The sequence below is a fragment of the Halictus rubicundus genome, unplaced genomic scaffold (assembly GCF_050948215.1).
Source record: "Halictus rubicundus isolate RS-2024b unplaced genomic scaffold, iyHalRubi1_principal scaffold0808, whole genome shotgun sequence".
NCBI classification, from domain to species: Eukaryota; Metazoa; Arthropoda; class Insecta; order Hymenoptera; family Halictidae; genus Halictus; species Halictus rubicundus.
The window spans coordinates 25,001-46,835 of record NW_027489349.1 but is presented as its reverse complement, the minus strand read 5'-3'; the positions used below and the strand labels follow the sequence as shown (position 1 = coordinate 46,835).

Genomic DNA, 21,835 nt, shown 5'->3' with positions numbered 1-21,835 from the left:
CAATTATTATTTATCGAGTTATTAGCAAATAATGGACGGATGTGCTACTCCGTCGACAAAACTCTGGAAATTTTTCTAAGTCCCACCGCTAAGAGGAAACTTTTTCCGTATCGGTCCTAGACGATTTTCGACGTGATATCACTGTAATATAGACGGTTTCTAACAATATATATCATAACACCAAACTCGCTACAATTATTATTTATCGAGTTATTAGCAAATAATGGACGGATGTGCTACTCCGTCGACAAAACTCTGGAAATTTTTCTAAGTCCCACCGCTAAGAGGAAACTTTTTCCCTATCGGTCCTAGACGATTTTCGACGTGATATCACTGTAATATAGACGGTTTCTAACAATATATATCATAACACCAAACTCGCTACAATTATTATTTATCGAGTTATTAGCAAATAATGGACGGATGTGCTACTCCGTCGACAAAACTCTGGAAATTTTTCTAAGTCCCACCGCCAAGAGGAAACTTTTTCCCTATCGGTCCTAGACGATTTTCGACGTGATATCACTGTAATATAGACGGTTTCTAACAATATATATCATAACACCAAACTCGCTACAATTATTATTTATCGAGTTATTAGCAAATAATGGACGGATGTACTACTCCGTCGGACGTTCGACGAAAATTTTTCTAAGTCCCACCGCCAAGAGGAAACTTTTTCCCTATCGGTCCTAGACGATTTTCGACGTGATATCACTGTAATATAGACGGTTTCTAACAATATATATCATAACACCAAACTCGCTACAATTATTATTTATCGAGTTATTAGCAAATAATGGACGGATGTGCTACTCCGTCGACAAAACTCTGGAAATTTTTCTAAGTCCCACCGCTAAGAGGAAACTTTTTCCGTATCGGTCCTAGACGATTTTCGACGTGATATCACTGTAATATAGACGGTTTCTAACAATATATATCATAACACCAAACTCGCTACAATTATTATTTATCGAGTTATTAGCAAATAATGGACGGATGTGCTACTCCGTCGACAAAACTCTGGAAATTTTTCTAAGTCCCACCGCTAAGAGGAAACTTTTTCCGTATCGGTCCTAGACGATTTTCGACGTGATATCACTGTAATATAGACGGTTTCTAACAATATATATCATAACACCAAACTCGCTACAATTATTATTTATCGAGTTATTAGCAAATAATGGACGGATGTACTACTCCGTCGACAAAACTCTGGAAATTTTTCTAAGTCCCACCGCTAAGAGGAAACTTTTTCCGTATCGGTCCTAGACGATTTTCGACGTGATATCACTGTAATATAGACGGTTTCTAACAATATATATCATAACACCAAACTCGCTACAATTATTATTTATCGAGTTATTAGCAAATAATGGACGGATGTACTACTCCGTCGGACGTTCGACGAAAATTTTTCTAAGTCCCACCGCTAAGAGGAAACTTTTTCCCTATCGGTCCTAGACGATTTTCGACGTGATATCACTGTAATATAGACGGTTTCTAACAATATATATCATAACACCAAACTCGCTACAATTATTATTTATCGAGTTATTAGCAAATAATGGACGGATGTGCTACTTCGTCGGACGTTCGACGAAAATTTTTCTAAGTCCCACCGCTAAGAGGAAACTTTTTCCGTATCGGTCCTAGACGATTTTCGACGTGATATCACTGTAATATAGACGGTTTCTAACAATATATATCATAACACCAAACTCGCTACAATTATTATTTATCGAGTTATTAGCAAATAATGGACGGATGTGCTACTCCGTCGACAAAACTCTGGAAATTTTTCTAAGTCCCACCGCTAAGAGGAAACTTTTTCCGTATCGGTCCTAGACGATTTTCGACGTGATATCACTGTAATATAGACGGTTTCTAACAATATATATCATAACACCAAACTCGCTACAATTATTATTTATCGAGTTATTAGCAAATAATGGACGGATGTACTACTCCGTCGACAAAACTCTGGAAATTTTTCTAAGTCCCACCGCTAAGAGGAAACTTTTTCCGTATCGGTCCTAGACGATTTTCGACGTGATATCACTGTAATATAGACGGTTTCTAACAATATATATCATAACACCAAACTCGCTACAATTATTATTTATCGAGTTATTAGCAAATAATGGACGGATGTACTACTCCGTCGGACGTTCGACGAAAATTTTTCTAAGTCCCACCGCTAAGAGGAAACTTTTTCCGTATCGGTCCTAGACGATTTTCGACGTGATATCACTGTAATATAGACGGTTTCTAACAATATATATCATAACACCAAACTCGCTACAATTATTATTTATCGAGTTATTAGCAAATAATGGACGGATGTGCTACTCCGTCGACAAAACTCTGGAAATTTTTCTAAGTCCCACCGCTAAGAGGAAACTTTTTCCCTATCGGTCCTAGACGATTTTCGACGTGATATCACTGTAATATAGACGGTTTCTAACAATATATATCATAACACCAAACTCGCTACAATTATTATTTATCGAGTTATTAGCAAATAATGGACGGATGTGCTACTCCGTCGACAAAACTCTGGAAATTTTTCTAAGTCCCACCGCCAAGAGGAAACTTTTTCCCTATCGGTCCTAGACGATTTTCGACGTGATATCACTGTAATATAGACGGTTTCTAACAATATATATCATAACACCAAACTCGCTACAATTATTATTTATCGAGTTATTAGCAAATAATGGACGGATGTACTACTCCGTCGGACGTTCGACGAAAATTTTTCTAAGTCCCACCGCCAAGAGGAAACTTTTTCCCTATCGGTCCTAGACGATTTTCGACGTGATATCACTGTAATATAGACGGTTTCTAACAATATATATCATAACACCAAACTCGCTACAATTATTATTTATCGAGTTATTAGCAAATAATGGACGGATGTGCTACTCCGTCGACAAAACTCTGGAAATTTTTCTAAGTCCCACCGCTAAGAGGAAACTTTTTCCGTATCGGTCCTAGACGATTTTCGACGTGATATCACTGTAATATAGACGGTTTCTAACAATATATATCATAACACCAAACTCGCTACAATTATTATTTATCGAGTTATTAGCAAATAATGGACGGATGTGCTACTCCGTCGACAAAACTCTGGAAATTTTTCTAAGTCCCACCGCTAAGAGGAAACTTTTTCCGTATCGGTCCTAGACGATTTTCGACGTGATATCACTGTAATATAGACGGTTTCTAACAATATATATCATAACACCAAACTCGCTACAATTATTATTTATCGAGTTATTAGCAAATAATGGACGGATGTGCTACTCCGTCGACAAAACTCTGGAAATTTTTCTAAGTCCCACCGCTAAGAGGAAACTTTTTCCGTATCGGTCCTAGACGATTTTCGACGTGATATCACTGTAATATAGACGGTTTCTAACAATATATATCATAACACCAAACTCGCTACAATTATTATTTATCGAGTTATTAGCAAATAATGGACGGATGTGCTACTCCGTCGACAAAACTCTGGAAATTTTTCTAAGTCCCACCGCTAAGAGGAAACTTTTTCCGTATCGGTCCTAGACGATTTTCGACGTGATATCACTGTAATATAGACGGTTTCTAACAATATATATCATAACACCAAACTCGCTACAATTATTATTTATCGAGTTATTAGCAAATAATGGACGGATGTGCTACTCCGTCGACAAAACTCTGGAAATTTTTCTAAGTCCCACCGCTAAGAGGAAACTTTTTCCGTATCGGTCCTAGACGATTTTCGACGTGATATCACTGTAATATAGACGGTTTCTAACAATATATATCATAACACCAAACTCGCTACAATTATTATTTATCGAGTTATTAGCAAATAATGGACGGATGTACTACTCCGTCGACAAAACTCTGGAAATTTTTCTAAGTCCCACCGCTAAGAGGAAACTTTTTCCGTATCGGTCCTAGACGATTTTCGACGTGATATCACTGTAATATAGACGGTTTCTAACAATATATATCATAACACCAAACTCGCTACAATTATTATTTATCGAGTTATTAGCAAATAATGGACGGATGTACTACTCCGTCGGACGTTCGACGAAAATTTTTCTAAGTCCCACCGCTAAGAGGAAACTTTTTCCCTATCGGTCCTAGACGATTTTCGACGTGATATCACTGTAATATAGACGGTTTCTAACAATATATATCATAACACCAAACTCGCTACAATTATTATTTATCGAGTTATTAGCAAATAATGGACGGATGTGCTACTTCGTCGGACGTTCGACGAAAATTTTTCTAAGTCCCACCGCCAAGAGGAAACTTTTTCCCTATCGGTCCTAGACGATTTTCGACGTGATATCACTGTAATATAGACGGTTTCTAACAATATATATCATAACACCAAACTCGCTACAATTATTATTTATCGAGTTATTAGCAAATAATGGACGGATGTACTACTCCGTCGGACGTTCGACGAAAATTTTTCTAAGTCCCACCGCTAAGAGGAAACTTTTTCCCTATCGGTCCTAGACGATTTTCGACGTGATATCACTGTAATATAGACGGTTTCTAACAATATATATCATAACACCAAACTCGCTACAATTATTATTTATCGAGTTATTAGCAAATAATGGACGGATGTGCTACTTCGTCGGACGTTCGACGAAAATTTTTCTAAGTCCCACCGCCAAGAGGAAACTTTTTCCCTATCGGTCCTAGACGATTTTCGACGTGATATCACTGTAATATAGACGGTTTCTAACAATATATATCATAACACCAAACTCGCTACAATTATTATTTATCGAGTTATTAGCAAATAATGGACGGATGTGCTACTCCGTCGACAAAACTCTGGAAATTTTTCTAAGTCCCACCGCTAAGAGGAAACTTTTTCCGTATCGGTCCTAGACGATTTTCGACGTGATATCACTGTAATATAGACGGTTTCTAACAATATATATCATAACACCAAACTCGCTACAATTATTATTTATCGAGTTATTAGCAAATAATGGACGGATGTGCTACTCCGTCGACAAAACTCTGGAAATTTTTCTAAGTCCCACCGCTAAGAGGAAACTTTTTCCGTATCGGTCCTAGACGATTTTCGACGTGATATCACTGTAATATAGACGGTTTCTAACAATATATATCATAACACCAAACTCGCTACAATTATTATTTATCGAGTTATTAGCAAATAATGGACGGATGTGCTACTCCGTCGACAAAACTCTGGAAATTTTTCTAAGTCCCACCGCTAAGAGGAAACTTTTTCCGTATCGGTCCTAGACGATTTTCGACGTGATATCACTGTAATATAGACGGTTTCTAACAATATATATCATAACACCAAACTCGCTACAATTATTATTTATCGAGTTATTAGCAAATAATGGACGGATGTACTACTCCGTCGACAAAACTCTGGAAATTTTTCTAAGTCCCACCGCTAAGAGGAAACTTTTTCCGTATCGGTCCTAGACGATTTTCGACGTGATATCACTGTAATATAGACGGTTTCTAACAATATATATCATAACACCAAACTCGCTACAATTATTATTTATCGAGTTATTAGCAAATAATGGACGGATGTACTACTCCGTCGGACGTTCGACGAAAATTTTTCTAAGTCCCACCGCTAAGAGGAAACTTTTTCCCTATCGGTCCTAGACGATTTTCGACGTGATATCACTGTAATATAGACGGTTTCTAACAATATATATCATAACACCAAACTCGCTACAATTATTATTTATCGAGTTATTAGCAAATAATGGACGGATGTGCTACTTCGTCGGACGTTCGACGAAAATTTTTCTAAGTCCCACCGCCAAGAGGAAACTTTTTCCCTATCGGTCCTAGACGATTTTCGACGTGATATCACTGTAATATAGACGGTTTCTAACAATATATATCATAACACCAAACTCGCTACAATTATTATTTATCGAGTTATTAGCAAATAATGGACGGATGTACTACTCCGTCGGACGTTCGACGAAAATTTTTCTAAGTCCCACCGCTAAGAGGAAACTTTTTCCCTATCGGTCCTAGACGATTTTCGACGTGATATCACTGTAATATAGACGGTTTCTAACAATATATATCATAACACCAAACTCGCTACAATTATTATTTATCGAGTTATTAGCAAATAATGGACGGATGTGCTACTTCGTCGGACGTTCGACGAAAATTTTTCTAAGTCCCACCGCCAAGAGGAAACTTTTTCCCTATCGGTCCTAGACGATTTTCGACGTGATATCACTGTAATATAGACGGTTTCTAACAAGATATATCATAACACCAAACTCGCTACAATTATTATTTATCGAGTTATTAGCAAATAATGGACGGATGTGCTACTCCGTCGACAAAACTCTGGAAATTTTTCTAAGTCCCACCGCTAAGAGGAAACTTTTTCCGTATCGGTCCTAGACGATTTTCGACGTGATATCACTGTAATATAGACGGTTTCTAACAATATATATCATAACACCAAACTCGCTACAATTATTATTTATCGAGTTATTAGCAAATAATGGACGGATGTGCTACTCCGTCGACAAAACTCTGGAAATTTTTCTAAGTCCCACCGCTAAGAGGAAACTTTTTCCGTATCGGTCCTAGACGATTTTCGACGTGATATCACTGTAATATAGACGGTTTCTAACAATATATATCATAACACCAAACTCGCTACAATTATTATTTATCGAGTTATTAGCAAATAATGGACGGATGTGCTACTCCGTCGACAAAACTCTGGAAATTTTTCTAAGTCCCACCGCTAAGAGGAAACTTTTTCCGTATCGATCCTAGACGATTTTCGACGTGATATCACTGTAATATAGACGGTTTCTAACAATATATATCATAACACCAAACTCGCTACAATTATTATTTATCGAGTTATTAGCAAATAATGGACGGATGTACTACTCCGTCGGACGTTCGACGAAAATTTTTCTAAGTCCCACCGCTAAGAGGAAACTTTTTCCGTATCGGTCCTAGACGATTTTCGACGTGATATCACTGTAATATAGACGGTTTCTAACAATATATATCATAACACCAAACTCGCTACAATTATTATTTATCGAGTTATTAGCAAATAATGGACGGATGTGCTACTCCGTCGACAAAACTCTGGAAATTTTTCTAAGTCCCACCGCTAAGAGGAAACTTTTTCCGTATCGGTCCTAGACGATTTTCGACGTGATATCACTGTAATATAGACGGTTTCTAACAATATATATCATAACACCAAACTCGCTACAATTATTATTTATCGAGTTATTAGCAAATAATGGACGGATGTGCTACTCCGTCGACAAAACTCTGGAAATTTTTCTAAGTCCCACCGCTAAGAGGAAACTTTTTCCGTATCGGTCCTAGACGATTTTCGACGTGATATCACTGTAATATAGACGGTTTCTAACAATATATATCATAACACCAAACTCGCTACAATTATTATTTATCGAGTTATTAGCAAATAATGGACGGATGTGCTACTCCGTCGACAAAACTCTGGAAATTTTTCTAAGTCCCACCGCTAAGAGGAAACTTTTTCCGTATCGGTCCTAGACGATTTTCGACGTGATATCACTGTAATATAGACGGTTTCTAACAATATATATCATAACACCAAACTCGCTACAATTATTATTTATCGAGTTATTAGCAAATAATGGACGGATGTGCTACTCCGTCGACAAAACTCTGGAAATTTTTCTAAGTCCCACCGCCAAGAGGAAACTTTTTCCCTATCGGTCCTAGACGATTTTCGACGTGATATCACTGTAATATAGACGGTTTCTAACAATATATATCATAACACCAAACTCGCTACAATTATTATTTATCGAGTTATTAGCAAATAATGGACGGATGTGCTACTCCGTCGACAAAACTCTGGAAATTTTTCTAAGTCCCACCGCTAAGAGGAAACTTTTTCCGTATCGGTCCTAGACGATTTTCGACGTGATATCACTGTAATATAGACGGTTTCTAACAATATATATCATAACACCAAACTCGCTACAATTATTATTTATCGAGTTATTAGCAAATAATGGACGGATGTGCTACTCCGTCGACAAAACTCTGGAAATTTTTCTAAGTCCCACCGCTAAGAGGAAACTTTTTCCGTATCGGTCCTAGACGATTTTCGACGTGATATCACTGTAATATAGACGGTTTCTAACAATATATATCATAACACCAAACTCGCTACAATTATTATTTATCGAGTTATTAGCAAATAATGGACGGATGTACTACTCCGTCGGACGTTCGACGAAAATTTTTCTAAGTCCCACCGCTAAGAGGAAACTTTTTCCGTATCGGTCCTAGACGATTTTCGACGTGATATCACTGTAATAAAGACGGTTTCTAACAATATATATCATAACACCAAACTCGCTACAATTATTATTTATCGAGTTATTAGCAAATAATGGACGGATGTGCTACTTCGTCGGACGTTCGACGAAAATTTTTCTAAGTCCCACCGCTAAGAGGAAACTTTTTCCCTATCGGTCCTAGACGATTTTCGACGTGATATCACTGTAATATAGACGGTTTCTAACAATATATATCATAACACCAAACTCGCTACAATTATTATTTATCGAGTTATTAGCAAATAATGGACGGATGTGCTACTTCGTCGGACGTTCGACGAAAATTTTTCTAAGTCCCACCGCCAAGAGGAAACTTTTTCCCTATCGGTCCTAGACGATTTTCGACGTGATATCACTGTAATATAGACGGTTTCTAACAATATATATCATAACACCAAACTCGCTACAATTATTATTTATCGAGTTATTAGCAAATAATGGACGGATGTGCTACTCCGTCGACAAAACTCTGGAAATTTTTCTAAGTCCCACCGCTAAGAGGAAACTTTTTCCGTATCGGTCCTAGACGATTTTCGACGTGATATCACTGTAATATAGACGGTTTCTAACAATATATATCATAACACCAAACTCGCTACAATTATTATTTATCGAGTTATTAGCAAATAATGGACGGATGTGCTACTCCGTCGACAAAACTCTGGAAATTTTTCTAAGTCCCACCGCTAAGAGGAAACTTTTTCCGTATCGATCCTAGACGATTTTCGACGTGATATCACTGTAATATAGACGGTTTCTAACAATATATATCATAACACCAAACTCGCTACAATTATTATTTATCGAGTTATTAGCAAATAATGGACGGATGTACTACTCCGTCGGACGTTCGACGAAAATTTTTCTAAGTCCCACCGCTAAGAGGAAACTTTTTCCGTATCGGTCCTAGACGATTTTCGCCGTGATATCACTGTAATATAGACGGTTTCTAACAATATATATCATAACACCAAACTCGCTACAATTATTATTTATCGAGTTATTAGCAAATAATGGACGGATGTGCTACTCCGTCGACAAAACTCTGGAAATTTTTCTAAGTCCCACCGCTAAGAGGAAACTTTTTCCGTATCGGTCCTAGACGATTTTCGACGTGATATCACTGTAATATAGACGGTTTCTAACAATATATATCATAACACCAAACTCGCTACAATTATTATTTATCGAGTTATTAGCAAATAATGGACGGATGTGCTACTCCGTCGACAAAACTCTGGAAATTTTTCTAAGTCCCACCGCTAAGAGGAAACTTTTTCCGTATCGGTCCTAGACGATTTTCGACGTGATATCACTGTAATATAGACGGTTTCTAACAATATATATCATAACACCAAACTCGCTACAATTATTATTTATCGAGTTATTAGCAAATAATGGACGGATGTGCTACTCCGTCGACAAAACTCTGGAAATTTTTCTAAGTCCCACCGCTAAGAGGAAACTTTTTCCGTATCGGTCCTAGACGATTTTCGACGTGATATCACTGTAATATAGACGGTTTCTAACAATATATATCATAACACCAAACTCGCTACAATTATTATTTATCGAGTTATTAGCAAATAATGGACGGATGTGCTACTCCGTCGACAAAACTCTGGAAATTTTTCTAAGTCCCACCGCCAAGAGGAAACTTTTTCCCTATCGGTCCTAGACGATTTTCGACGTGATATCACTGTAATATAGACGGTTTCTAACAATATATATCATAACACCAAACTCGCTACAATTATTATTTATCGAGTTATTAGCAAATAATGGACGGATGTGCTACTCCGTCGACAAAACTCTGGAAATTTTTCTAAGTCCCACCGCTAAGAGGAAACTTTTTCCGTATCGGTCCTAGACGATTTTCGACGTGATATCACTGTAATATAGACGGTTTCTAACAATATATATCATAACACCAAACTCGCTACAATTATTATTTATCGAGTTATTAGCAAATAATGGACGGATGTGCTACTCCGTCGACAAAACTCTGGAAATTTTTCTAAGTCCCACCGCTAAGAGGAAACTTTTTCCGTATCGGTCCTAGACGATTTTCGACGTGATATCACTGTAATATAGACGGTTTCTAACAATATATATCATAACACCAAACTCGCTACAATTATTATTTATCGAGTTATTAGCAAATAATGGACGGATGTGCTACTCCGTCGACAAAACTCTGGAAATTTTTCTAAGTCCCACCGCTAAGAGGAAACTTTTTCCGTATCGGTCCTAGACGATTTTCGCCGTGATATCACTGTAATATAGACGGTTTCTAACAATATATATCATAACACCAAACTCGCTACAATTATTATTTATCGAGTTATTAGCAAATAATGGACGGATGTGCTACTCCGTCGACAAAACTCTGGAAATTTTTCTAAGTCCCACCGCTAAGAGGAAACTTTTTCCGTATCGGTCCTAGACGATTTTCGACGTGATATCACTGTAATATAGACGGTTTCTAACAATATATATCATAACACCAAACTCGCTACAATTATTATTTATCGAGTTATTAGCAAATAATGGACGGATGTGCTACTCCGTCGACAAAACTCTGGAAATTTTTCTAAGTCCCACCGCTAAGAGGAAACTTTTTCCGTATCGGTCCTAGACGATTTTCGACGTGATATCACTGTAATATAGACGGTTTCTAACAATATATATCATAACACCAAACTCGCTACAATTATTATTTATCGAGTTATTAGCAAATAATGGACGGATGTGCTACTCCGTCGACAAAACTCTGGAAATTTTTCTAAGTCCCACCGCCAAGAGGAAACTTTTTCCCTATCGGTCCTAGACGATTTTCGACGTGATATCACTGTAATATAGACGGTTTCTAACAATATATATCATAACACCAAACTCGCTACAATTATTATTTATCGAGTTATTAGCAAATAATGGACGGATGTGCTACTCCGTCGACAAAACTCTGGAAATTTTTCTAAGTCCCACCGCTAAGAGGAAACTTTTTCCGTATCGGTCCTAGACGATTTTCGACGTGATATCACTGTAATATAGACGGTTTCTAACAATATATATCATAACACCAAACTCGCTACAATTATTATTTATCGAGTTATTAGCAAATAATGGACGGATGTGCTACTCCGTCGACAAAACTCTGGAAATTTTTCTAAGTCCCACCGCTAAGAGGAAACTTTTTCCGTATCGGTCCTAGACGATTTTCGACGTGATATCACTGTAATATAGACGGTTTCTAACAATATATATCATAACACCAAACTCGCTACAATTATTATTTATCGAGTTATTAGCAAATAATGGACGGATGTGCTACTCCGTCGACAAAACTCTGGAAATTTTTCTAAGTCCCACCGCTAAGAGGAAACTTTTTCCGTATCGGTCCTAGACGATTTTCGCCGTGATATCACTGTAATATAGACGGTTTCTAACAATATATATCATAACACCAAACTCGCTACAATTATTATTTATCGAGTTATTAGCAAATAATGGACGGATGTGCTACTCCGTCGACAAAACTCTGGAAATTTTTCTAAGTCCCACCGCTAAGAGGAAACTTTTTCCGTATCGGTCCTAGACGATTTTCGACGTGATATCACTGTAATATAGACGGTTTCTAACAATATATATCATAACACCAAACTCGCTACAATTATTTTTTATCGAGTTATTAGCAAATAATGGACGGATGTGCTACTCCGTCGACAAAACTCTGGAAATTTTTCTAAGTCCCACCGCCAAGAGGAAACTTTTTCCCTATCGGTCCTAGACGATTTTCGACGTGATATCACTGTAATATAGACGGTTTCTAACAATATATATCATAACACCAAACTCGCTACAATTATTATTTATCGAGTTATTAGCAAATAATGGACGGATGTGCTACTCCGTCGACAAAACTCTGGAAATTTTTCTAAGTCCCACCGCTAAGAGGAAACTTTTTCCGTATCGGTCCTAGACGATTTTCGACGTGATATCACTGTAATATAGACGGTTTCTAACAATATATATCATAACACCAAACTCGCTACAATTATTATTTATCGAGTTATTAGCAAATAATGGACGGATGTGCTACTCCGTCGACAAAACTCTGGAAATTTTTCCAAGTCCCACCGCTAAGAGGAAACTTTTTCCGTATCGATCCTAGACGATTTTCGACGTGATATCACTGTAATATAGACGGTTTCTAACAATATATATCATAACACCAAACTCGCTACAATTATTATTTATCGAGTTATTAGCAAATAATGGACGGATGTACTACTCCGTCGGACGTTCGACGAAAATTTTTCTAAGTCCCACCGCTAAGAGGAAACTTTTTCCGTATCGGTCCTAGACGATTTTCGCCGTGATATCACTGTAATATAGACGGTTTCTAACAATATATATCATAACACCAAACTCGCTACAATTATTATTTATCGAGTTATTAGCAAATAATGGACGGATGTGCTACTCCGTCGACAAAACTCTGGAAATTTTTCTAAGTCCCACCGCTAAGAGGAAACTTTTTCCGTATCGGTCCTAGACGATTTTCGACGTGATATCACTGTAATATAGACGGTTTCTAACAATATATATCATAACACCAAACTCGCTACAATTATTATTTATCGAGTTATTAGCAAATAATGGACGGATGTGCTACTCCGTCGACAAAACTCTGGAAATTTTTCTAAGTCCCACCGCTAAGAGGAAACTTTTTCCGTATCGGTCCTAGACGATTTTCGACGTGATATCACTGTAATATAGACGGTTTCTAACAATATATATCATAACACCAAACTCGCTACAATTATTATTTATCGAGTTATTAGCAAATAATGGACGGATGTGCTACTCCGTCGACAAAACTCTGGAAATTTTTCTAAGTCCCACCGCTAAGAGGAAACTTTTTCCGTATCGGTCCTAGACGATTTTCGACGTGATATCACTGTAATATAGACGGTTTCTAACAATATATATCATAACACCAAACTCGCTACAATTATTATTTATCGAGTTATTAGCAAATAATGGACGGATGTGCTACTCCGTCGACAAAACTCTGGAAATTTTTCTAAGTCCCACCGCTAAGAGGAAACTTTTTCCGTATCGGTCCTAGACGATTTTCGACGTGATATCACTGTAATATAGACGGTTTCTAACAATATATATCATAACACCAAACTCGCTACAATTATTATTTATCGAGTTATTAGCAAATAATGGACGGATGTACTACTCCGTCGACAAAACTCTGGAAATTTTTCTAAGTCCCACCGCTAAGAGGAAACTTTTTCCGTATCGGTCCTAGACGATTTTCGACGTGATATCACTGTAATATAGACGGTTTCTAACAATATATATCATAACACCAAACTCGCTACAATTATTATTTATCGAGTTATTAGCAAATAATGGACGGATGTACTACTCCGTCGGACGTTCGACGAAAAATTTTCTAAGTCCCACCGCTAAGAGGAAACTTTTTCCCTATCGGTCCTAGACGATTTTCGACGTGATATCACTGTAATATAGACGGTTTCTAACAATATATATCATAACACCAAACTCGCTACAATTATTATTTATCGAGTTATTAGCAAATAATGGACGGATGTGCTACTCCGTCGACAAAACTCTGGAAATTTTTCTAAGTCCCACCGCTAAGAGGAAACTTTTTCCGTATCGGTCCTAGACGATTTTCGACGTGATATCACTGTAATATAGACGGTTTCTAACAATATATATCATAACACCAAACTCGCTACAATTATTATTTATCGAGTTATTAGCAAATAATGGACGGATGTGCTACTCCGTCGACAAAACTCTGGAAATTTTTCTAAGTCCCCACCGCTAAGAGGAAACTTTTTCCGTATCGGTCCTAGACGATTTTCGACGTGATATCACTGTAATATAGACGGTTTCTAACAATATATATCATAACACCAAACTCGCTACAATTATTATTTATCGAGTTATTAGCAAATAATGGACGGATGTGCTACTCCGTCGACAAAACTCTGGAAATTTTTCTAAGTCCCACCGCTAAGAGGAAACTTTTTCCGTATCGGTCCTAGACGATTTTCGACGTGATATCACTGTAATATAGACGGTTTCTAACAATATATATCATAACACCAAACTCGCTACAATTATTATTTATCGAGTTATTAGCAAATAATGGACGGATGTGCTACTCCGTCGACAAAACTCTGGAAATTTTTCTAAGTCCCACCGCTAAGAGGAAACTTTTTCCGTATCGGTCCTAGACGATTTTCGACGTGATATCACTGTAATATAGACGGTTTCTAACAATATATATCATAACACCAAACTCGCTACAATTATTATTTATCGAGTTATTAGCAAATAATGGACGGATGTACTACTCCGTCGACAAAACTCTGGAAATTTTTCTAACTCCCACCGCTAAGAGGAACCTTTTTCCGTATCGGTCCTAGACGATTTTCGACGTGATATCACTGTAATATAGACGGTTTCTAACAATATATATCATAACACCAAACTCGCTACAATTATTATTTATCGAGTTATTAGCAAATAATGACGGATGTACTACTCCGTCGGACGTTCGACGAAAATTTTTCTAAGTCCCACCGCTAAGAGGAAACTTTTTCCCTATCGGTCCTAGACGATTTTCGACGTGATATCACTGTAATATAGACGGTTTCTAACAATATATATCATAACACCAAACTCGCTACAATTATTATTTATCGAGTTATTAGCAAATAATGGACGGATGTGCTACTTCGTCGGACGTTCGACGAAATTTTTCTGAGTCCCACCGCTAAGAGGAAACTTTTTCCCTATCGGTCCTAGACGATTTTCGACGTGATATCACTGTAATATAGACGGTTTCTAACAATATATATCATAACACCAAACTCGCTACAATTATTATTTATCGAGTTATTAGCAAATAATGGACGGATGTACTACTCCGTCGGACGTTCGACGAAAATTTTTCTAAGTCCCACCGCTAAGAGGAAACTTTTTCCCTATCGGTCCTAGACGATTTTCGACGTGATATCACTGTAATATAGACGGTTTCTAACAATATATATCATAACCACCAAACTCGCTACAATTATTATTTATCGAGTTATTAGCAAATAATGGACGGATGTGCTACTTCGTCGGACGTTCGACGAAAATTTTTCTAAGTCCACCGCCAAGAGGAAACTTTTTCCCTATCGGTCCTAGACGATTTTCGACGTGATATCACTGTAATATAGACGGTTTCTAACAATATATATCATAACACCAAACTCGCTACAATATTATTTATCGAGTTATTAGCAAATAATGGACGGATGTGCTACTCCGTCGACAAAACTCTGGAAATTTTTCTAAGTCCCACCGCTAAGAGGAAACTTTTTCCGTATCGGTCCTAGACGATTTTCGACGTGATATCACTGTAATATAGACGGTTTCTAACAATATATATCATAACACCAAACTCGCTACAATTATTATTTATCGAGTTATTAGCAAATAATGGACGGATGTACTACTCCGTCGACAAAACTCTGGAAATTTTTCTAAGTCCCCACCGCTAAGAGGAAACTTTTTCCGTATCGGTCCTAGACGATTTTCGACGTGATATCACTGTAATATAGACGGTTTCTAACAATATATATCATAACACCAAACTCGCTACAATTATTATTTATCGAGTTATTAGCAAATAATGGACGGATGTGCTACTTCGTCGGACGTTCGACGAAATTTTTCTAAGTCCCACCGCTAAGAGGAAACTTTTTCCTATCGGTCCTAGACGATTTTCGACGTGATATCACTGTAATATAGACGGTTTCTAACAATATATATCATAACACCAAACTCGCTACAATTATTATTTATCGAGTTATTAGCAAATAATGGACGGATGTGCTACTCCGTCGACAAAACTCTGGAAATTTTTCTAAGTCCCACCGCTAAGAGGAAACTTTTTCCGTATCGGTCCTAGACGATTTTCGACGTGATATCACTGTAATATAGACGGTTTCTAACAATATATATCATAACACCAAACTCGCTACAATTATTATTTATCGAGTTATTAGCAAATAATGGACGGATGTGCTACTCCGTCGACAAAACTCTGGAAATTTTTCTAAGTCCCACCGCTAAGAGGAAACTTTTTCCGTATCGGTCCTAGACGATTTTCGACGTGATATCACTGTAATATAGACGGTTTCTAACAATATATATCATAACACCAAACTCGCTACAATTATTATTTATCGAGTTATTAGCAAATAATGGACGGATGTACTACTCCGTCGACAAAACTCTGGAAATTTTTCTAAGTCCCACCGCTAAGAGGAAACTTTTTCCGTATCGGTCCTAGACGATTTTCGACGTGATATCACTGTAATATAGACGGTTTCTAACAATATATATCATAACACCAAACTCGCTACAATTATTATTTATCGAGTTATTAGCAAATAATGGACGGATGTGCTACTCCGTCGACAAAACTCTGGAAATTTTTCTAAGTCCCACCGCTAAGAGGAAACTTTTTCCGTATCGGTCCTAGACGATTTTCGACGTGATATCACTGTAATATAGACGGTTTCTCTAACAATATATATCATAACACCAAACTCGCTACAATTATTATTTATCGAGTTATTAGCAAATAATGGACGGATGTGCTACTCCGTCGGACGTTCGACGAAAATTTTTCTAAGTCCCACCGCCAAGAGGAAACTTTTTCCCTATCGGTCCTAGACGATTTTCGACGTGATATCACTGTAATATAGACGGTTTCTAACAATATATATCATAACACCAAACCCGCTACAATTATTATTTATCGAGTTATTAGCAAATAATGGACGGATGTGCTACTCCGTCGACAAAACTCTGGAAATTTTTCTAAGTCCCACCGCTAAGAGGAAACTTTTTCCGTATCGGTCCTAGACGATTTTCGACGTGATATCACTGTAATATAGACGGTTTCTAACAATATATATCATAACACCAAACTCGCTACAATTATTATTTATCGAGTTATTAGCAAATAATGGACTTGAGTAGGGTGACACCCGGCCGTACTACATTCTGTTCTACAAATTGCACGGGTAAACGGCGGTTGGAAATGATGCTCCGTATTGTTAGTTAGTGTATCCCCGAAGGTCTATGCGTACCGCAGCGTTGGATTGACGAGGTTCCCTCTGTCTCTATCTTTTTTTTTCTCTACGATAGCATGTATCGCGTTGACAAACGACTAGGAAGCGTGTTTACCGAGTTATTAGCGATCCGAGTGACACCCGGCCGTACTACATTCTGTTCTACAAATTGCACGGTTAAACGGCGGTTGGAAATGATGCTCCGTATTGTTAGTTAGTGTATCCCCGAAGGTCTATGCGTACCGCAGCGTTGGATTGACGAGGTTCCCTCTGTCTCTATCTTTTTTTTTCTCTACGATAGCATGTATCGCGTTGACAAGCGACTAGGAAGCGTGTTTACCGAGTTATTAGCGATCCGAGTGACACCCGGCCGTACTACATTCTGTTCTACAAATTGCACGGGTAAACGGCGGTTGGAAATGATGCTCCGTATTGTTAGTTAGTGTATCCCCGAAGGTCTATGCGTACCGCAGCGTTGGATTGACGAGATTCCTTCTGTCTCTATCTTTTTTTTTCTCTACGATAGCATGTATCGCGATGACAAACGACTAGGAAGCGTGTTTACCGAGTTATTAGCGATCCGAGTGACACCCGGCCGTACTACATTCTGTTCTACAAATTGCACGGGTAAACGGCGGTTGGAAATGATGCTCCGTATTGTTAGTTAGTGTATCCCCGAAGGTCTATGCGTACCGCAGCGTTGGATTGACGAGATTCCTTCTGTCCCTATCTTTTTTTTTCTCTACGATAGCATGTATCGCGATGACAAACGACTAGGAAGCGTGTTTACCGAGTTATTAGCGATCCGAGTGACACCCGATCGTACTACATTCTGTTCTACCAGGTTCACGGGTACCAGCGGCGTAGTGTTTTGAAAAAAAAAAATAAAAAAAATAATAAAAGGAACAGTATACTTCAAAGTACCAGCGGCGTATTGTTTTGAAATTCATACGCATTGTCAAAGTAGCAGCGGCGTAGTGCTTTGAAAAAAAATAAAAAAAAATAATAAAAAGAGCAGTATATTTCAAAGTACCAGCGGCGTAGTGCTTTGAAAAAAAAATAAAAAAAAATATTGAAAGGAACAGTATATTTCAAAGTACCAGCGGCGTATTGCTTTGAAATTCGTACGCATTTTCAAAGTACCAGCGGCGTAGTGCTTTGAAAAAAAAATAAAAAAAAAATATTGAAAGGAACAGTATATTTCAAAGTACCAGCGGCGTATTGCTTTGAAATTCGTACGCATTTTCAAAGTACCAGCGGCGTAGTGCTTTGAAAAAAAAATAAAAAAAAAATATTGAAAGGAACAGTATATTTCAAAGTACCAGCGGCGTATTGCTTTGAAATTCGTACGCATTTTCAAAGTACCAGCGGCGTAGTGCTTTGAAAAAAAAATAAAAAAAAAATATTGAAAGGAACAGTATATTTCAAAGTACCAGCGGCGTATTGCTTTGAAATTCGTACGCATTTTCAAAGTACCAGCGGCGTAGTGCTTTGAAAAAAAAATAAAAAAAAAATATTGAAAGGAACAGTATATTTCAAAGTACCAGCGGCGTAGTGCTTTGAAAAAAAATAAAAAAAAATAATAAAAAGAGCAGTATATTTCAAAGTACCAGCGGCGTATTGCTTTGAAATTCGTACGCATTTTCAAAGTACCAGCGGCGTAGTGCTTTGAAGTTCGTACGCATTTTTCAAAGTACCAGCGTCGTAGTGCTTTGAAGTTCGTACGCATTTTTCAAAGTACCAGCGGCGTAGTGCTTTGAAAAAAAAATAAAAAAAAAAATTAATAAAAGAAACAGTATATTTCTTTTATCATATATGCTATAATAATATAATAGCTATTATATTATAGCTAGGGGCCTCGTCTAACCGACAAGACGAATCCCCAAGCATAGGGCTGAGTCTCAACAGATCGCAGCGTGGTAACTGCTCTACCGAGTACAACACCCCGCCCGGTACCTAAGTCGTCTACAGACGATTCCGAGTCTCGACGTCGAACTTGGAGTACCCATGATCGACCGTTAGAACGCCGTGTCCGTCGTGTCGGAGAGATCCCGACGACGGGTACAAAGACGTCCGTACGGCAAAATGGGGCCCGTGCGATGACCGGCCACGAGGACCATGCCACCTAGTAGTGTCACATTGTTTTGAGCCTTTCGACCCACACGAAACTCCTTAGGAAATATCGTTGCCTCCTTTGACTAGAAAGGATACGGCCTTAGAGGCGTTCAGGCATAATCCCACGGATGGTAGCTTCGCACCACCGGCCGCTCGACCGAGTGCGTGAACCAAATGTCCGAACCTGCGGTTCCTCTCGTACTGAGCAGGATTACTATCGCAACGACTAGTCATCAGTAGGGTAAAACTAACCTATCTCACGACGGTCTAAACCCAGCTCACGTTCCCTGTTGGCGGGTGAACAATCCGACGCTTGGCGAATTCTGCTTCGCAATGATAGGAAGAGCCGACATCGAAGGATCAAAAAGCGACGTCGCTATGAACGCTTGGCCGCCACGAGCCAGTTATCCCTGTGGTAACTTTTCTGACACCTCTTGCTGAAAACTCTTCAAGCCAAAAGGATCGATAGGCCGTGCTTTCGCAGTCTCTATGCGTACTGAACATCGAGATCAAGCCAGCTTTTGCCCTTTTGCTCTACGCGAGGTTTCTGTCCTCGCTGAGCTGGCCTTAGGACACCTGCGTTATTCTTTGACAGATGTACCGCCCCAGTCAAACTCCCCGCCTGGCAGTGTCCTCGAATCGGATCACGCGGGAGTATTGTCGGCGATCAGCCGTTAAGCCTCACGCCACTCTTACACGCTTGGCTCTAGAACACCGTGACAACCGGGTCATAAGACCTCGGTGCACGCGCTCCGCCCAACCGAGTAAGTAAAGAAACGATGAAAGTAGTGGTATTTCACCGGCGATGTTACCATCTCCCACTTATGCTACACCTCTCATGTCTCCTTACAATGCCAGACTAGAGTCAAGCTCAACAGGGTCTTCTTTCCCCGCTAATTTTTCCAAGCCCGTTCCCTTGGCAGTGGTTTCGCTAGAAAGTAGATAGGGACAGAGGGAATCTCGTTAATCCATTCATGCGCGTCACTAATTAGATGACGAGGCATTTGGCTATCCTAAAGAGAATGATGGTTGTTACTCCCGATCGTAAAACACGTCCAGGAGTAACAGTGCAGACCATCATACCCTTGCATGGGGAGCTGAAATCAGCTCCCCCCACTCTGACGATCCGGACCTCCTCCGATGATTGCGGCGATTATAGGGCTAGCGCTTACAGTGGACAGCCCCTCCACCCGCCTGGACCTCGGGTCAGTCCGGCGCCCTCCCACGAGTGGTGCGCGCCTTTCCGTCTGCGACTTCCGCGACGTGCGGCCACGGCAGGGAATTGCACCCTGCCGGGGGGATTTGGCGGTGGGTCCACCTCACCCAGTGCACCAGTAAGATAGTCACATAAGTAGTGATCCTCTCCTGGTAATACCTCTCCTTAGCCCTTTAGCAGGCCGTTAGGCCCGCGAGGGGAACGGTTGCTCTGCCCCTCACTGTTTACGGCGAAAGGCATAGAAGGCCTAGCGCCAGAGGATGTAACCCGCATATGTAAAGTTACTCCCGCCGTTTACCCGCGCTTTTTTGAATTTCTTCACGTTGACATTCAGAGCACTGGGCAGAAATCACATTGCGTCAACACCCGTGGGGGCCATCGCAATGCTTTGTTTTAATTAGACAGTCGGATTCCCCTAGTCCGTGCCAGTTCTGAGCTGAGCGTTGAATGGCGGCCGAAGAGGACGACCGTTCAAGACGGAAGCCTCGCAGCAAGGAAGATCCGCGGGAGGCCAAGGCACGGGACCGAGCTCGGATTCGCAATAATGTGTTCACCTCGCCCAGGCCCGGCACGTCAGCCAGACCCGCTTCCCGACCAAGCCCGACACGCCCCGCTCCTCAGAGCCAATCCTTATTCCGAAGTTACGGATCCAATTTGCCGACTTCCCTTACCTACATTAATCTATCGACTAGAGGCTCTTTACCTTGGAGACCTGCTGCGGATATGGGTACGAACCGGCGCGACACCTCCACGTGGCCCTCTCCTGGATTTTCAAGGTCCGAGGGGAAGATCCGGACACCGCCGCAACTGCGGTGCTCTTCGCGTTCCAAACCCTATCTCCCTGCTAGAGGTTTCCAGGGAACTCGAACGCTTATACAGAAAAGAAAACTCTCCCC

At 39.3% G+C, this 21,835-nt stretch overlaps 1 pseudogene; it reads right to left on the bottom strand.

Annotated features, from left to right (window-relative positions):
* Positions 1-19,482: 19,482 nt before the first annotated feature.
* LOC143364658 (large subunit ribosomal RNA) overlaps positions 19,483-21,835 on the bottom strand; it is a 4,454-nt pseudogene continuing 2,101 nt past the window's right edge.